This window comes from Camelus bactrianus, chromosome 4 (genome assembly GCF_048773025.1).
Source record: "Camelus bactrianus isolate YW-2024 breed Bactrian camel chromosome 4, ASM4877302v1, whole genome shotgun sequence".
NCBI classification, from domain to species: domain Eukaryota; kingdom Metazoa; phylum Chordata; class Mammalia; order Artiodactyla; family Camelidae; genus Camelus; species Camelus bactrianus.
The window spans coordinates 15,074,247-15,077,815 of NC_133542.1; the positions used below are offsets into that span (position 1 = coordinate 15,074,247).

At 39.2% G+C, this 3,569-nt stretch overlaps 1 pseudogene; it reads left to right on the forward strand.

The window, feature by feature from the left end:
• The first annotated feature begins 2,548 nt into the window (after positions 1-2,548).
• On the forward strand, positions 2,549-2,888 carry LOC105071273 (glutaredoxin-1 pseudogene; annotated as a pseudogene).
• The last annotated feature ends 681 nt before the right edge of the window (positions 2,889-3,569 follow it).

The following is a 3,569-nucleotide window of genomic DNA, read 5'->3' on the forward strand; positions in this document are numbered from 1 at the left end:
AATCCCTCGTCACACCCTGACTTGCCACACATGTGCTTAGAGAGGGTCTAGGGGCTGAGAAAGTCCAGACAGAAATGCAGGTGTTATTAGATGGAGGTTGAGCCAGTGTGAATGGAACTCGTAATGGCTAAGAGGATGTGGGTGGGGCATCAGCATTACCTACCATACTATATCCTCCAGCTATTGCCGGCTGTGGTTGTCACGTTACCTTACTTTCACAGTATTAGTGAAAGTGGCTCTTCCTCCAATTCAAATTTAAAAACTCCTAAGGAAAGAGTCTGTTATGGCTGGCATTTGTCATTTCTTAGATAATCCCTATGACTAGGGAGATGGATTCTTGAGAAAAGGAGACAACTCCAAGTCAGGCTACATGGTCTGAACTTGGGGAAAACAGTTTGAAACTAAAAGCAGGAGATACTCCCAGAATAAAACTGTTATGCTTTTGTCTGTCATTTACAGAAAATAAAAAGGAGGTCAATAAAGTGAATGGGGGACAACATTTTGGTATTAGTCTCTACGGGTGTGCCACACAACTCACTATGATCTATCTGGCTTGATCCTAGATTACAGGCAGCGTCTCAGTGCATATAAAACGGGCCATAGATTCTACAGGGAAGAGGATGACAACTAAGGGTGGTGTGAGGGTGCTAGGAAAATAACTGGGATTAAGGGCATCAGTTGAGTTCCAATGAAACTGCAGTACAGTCAGAATTTGACCCAGGGATTTAGTTATAGTGAATAAGCAAACGTGTCATTCCTGTAAACTAATCTGTAACTGAGTGCACTTGCTATCCTTGGTAGATTCACCATACATCTACACCATATAAGAGGATAAGAATAGGATTAATAGTTCCAAATTCTACCACTGGTGGGGAGAGGGCTTGCTATGTTCTGCTTCCTAGATGGGAATTGGTTTAAGGCTTTGATGAGCCTGAGCTCATCATTTGGAGGCCTCAGTCAGTTTCTCTAGCTCTGTGGGGTCAGGAGAAGTAGGAAGTAATAATCTCTATAATAATGAGTTTAAAGAATCATCTTCCTACTATACTTTTTATTAGAAACTTACTTTGATAGGCTCAACTTCAAAATTATGTGACCTTAGATAATGCTCATTTTTAAACAGACTACCATGCACTACAGAATCCGAGGCAGTTGTAGAGACTTCAAGAAACCTAATCTAGTTTTAATTATTTTGGACCCTAAGGGAAAAATTAGAACTGAATCCGTTTTCACTGACCACACTGTAAGAGCTCATGTGCAGTCTGTGGAAGGGCACATTTTTATATAGGGTTTTGCTTTTCTGTAGAAATATTGAGATCTACCACCGCTCTACTTTATTTTCATGCTTCTAGGGTTTGCTATAGAACTTTAATGTTCATGCTTTCGTTTCACAGGATTAAATATTAAACAATATCACTAACTAGATATGGTACATTTACTTTCCAAGTAATTGGATTGTGGATGAACCTGCTGCTACTGTTCATTAGTCTGTAACTTCATAAGACTTTAACTTTATTCTCTTTTTACAACACTGCAATTTGGAAACTTTCCACAGAGCTGAGAGACGCTGAAAATAGTTGGATATGGCCTTACATTGCCTTTGGGATGCAGCATTGTGCTCACCAACAAAGGTGCCATGCCATCAGTGTCAAACTATAATACACAGCGTGCCAAATCATTTGAAATTCCCCACCTCAACACAGATATCACAATTAGTCATTTAACAGTAGCTTTACTTTCTTTAAAAAATTAGCTTTAAAGTCATGTATGCTTATTGTAGAAGATATGGAAAACTGATGAAAATAAAAAAAATCACCTGTAACTTCTCTACTCAGAGATAACACTGCAAGTATTTTCTTACTTATGTTATGTTTATACATATAAAATCTGTTCTATTTTTCTTTTAACATTATAAGCATTTTCCATATTTTAAAATTCTTTCTAAGTATATGTTATGAGCTGCCTATTCTTTATTCTTATGGCTGCACCACAATATAGGCAATCACTCATTGCAGGACATTTGGACTGCTTCCAGTTGTTTGCTGCCATAAATAATGGCACGATAAAATCTTTGTACATAAATCTTTGTCCTCATTTCTGATAATTTCTTTAGGAGGGATTCCCAGAAATGGAATTGCTGGGTCAAAGAGGATAAATATGTTTAAAGTTTGGATATCTTCCCAAACTTGCTTTCCTAAAAGGCTTTATGAACATGTTTGTATACCTATCATGAATTTATGACCATGCCTCTCTCACTACAACCCACCACATTTGTATGTTAAAAGCATTTTAATTAATTTCCTAATACTAGTCTAATATTTGAATAAGTTATGATACCATGCCGAGATGGAAGAATATTCATTTCATCAAAATTAAAATTATGCATATCGTGTTGCAACATTAAGCTTATTGATGATAAGCTATTAAGTAAAACACATGATATAAAATTGAATATACTCCATCACTGCAAATATGTATGCATATGTAAATGACTGGACAAAGATGATGACCAATAAAAATAAAACCTACTAATAAGAGTGCCTCGGGGAGGCAGCAGCCTGTCAGCATGGCTCAAGCATTTGTGAACAGCAAGATCCAGCCTGGGAAGGTGGTCGTGTTCATCAAACCCACCTGCCCCTACTGCAGAAGGACCCAGGAGCTCCTCAGCCAATTGCCCTTCAAACAAGGGCTTTTGGAATTTGTTGATATCACAGCCACCGGTGACACCAACGAGATTCAAGACTATTTGCAACAGCTTACAGGAGTCAGAACGGTACCTCGGGTCTTTATCGGTAAAGAGTACATACATAGGTGGATGCAATGATCTAATGAATATGCATGAGAGAGGGGAACTGCTGACGCGGCTAAAGCAAATTGGAGCTCTACAATAATTGTAGAGCAGACCCCAGGCTGATATGCCCTTGAGAGCTGGACGGCATTGCAGATAATGACAGCACGTGGCTGGTGTATGGATCCGGGGCTACTTATACCCAGCTACAACAGCTATCTACTTAAAATTCTGAAACATGTTAACCAAAAAAAGGGAGTGGGTTTTGGTGGGGCAAAAACAGCCTATTCTTCTTTTGACTCAGTATTTAAAGCGGACCAGCTTACCCCAAACCACAGGTCTGAGAAGTTTGATGGATGTCTTGGGATTCTTGTGCGTTGGCCCTTTGGGTTCCAAAAGACCATAAGCTTTGGTTTAGGATTTACTGGCTGACCCAAAAGATGTTCCTTCTCTTTGGTACATGTTTCTTTCTAACTATTCTCCATGTGCTGGGACTCTACCTCTTCACCAGTGTTTCTCAACCAAGTTTATCCCAGACTCTGTACCTAGGATGAATCTATAGTTGGTTTTCTGTCCCTGCCCGAAAATGATTTTGTTGAGTTTGACTTTATAGAGTTTGTATTATGAAATCAATAGATATTTTGAATGTGCTCTCTCAAACTTCGTGTGTCTCCCCAGTCACCATCCCCACCCACCACATCATACCCTGAGAGTCACTGCTGTTAACTAGTGTTTTTAACCTTTACCACTCACAGACGTCATAGGAAATATTCAACAGTTCGTG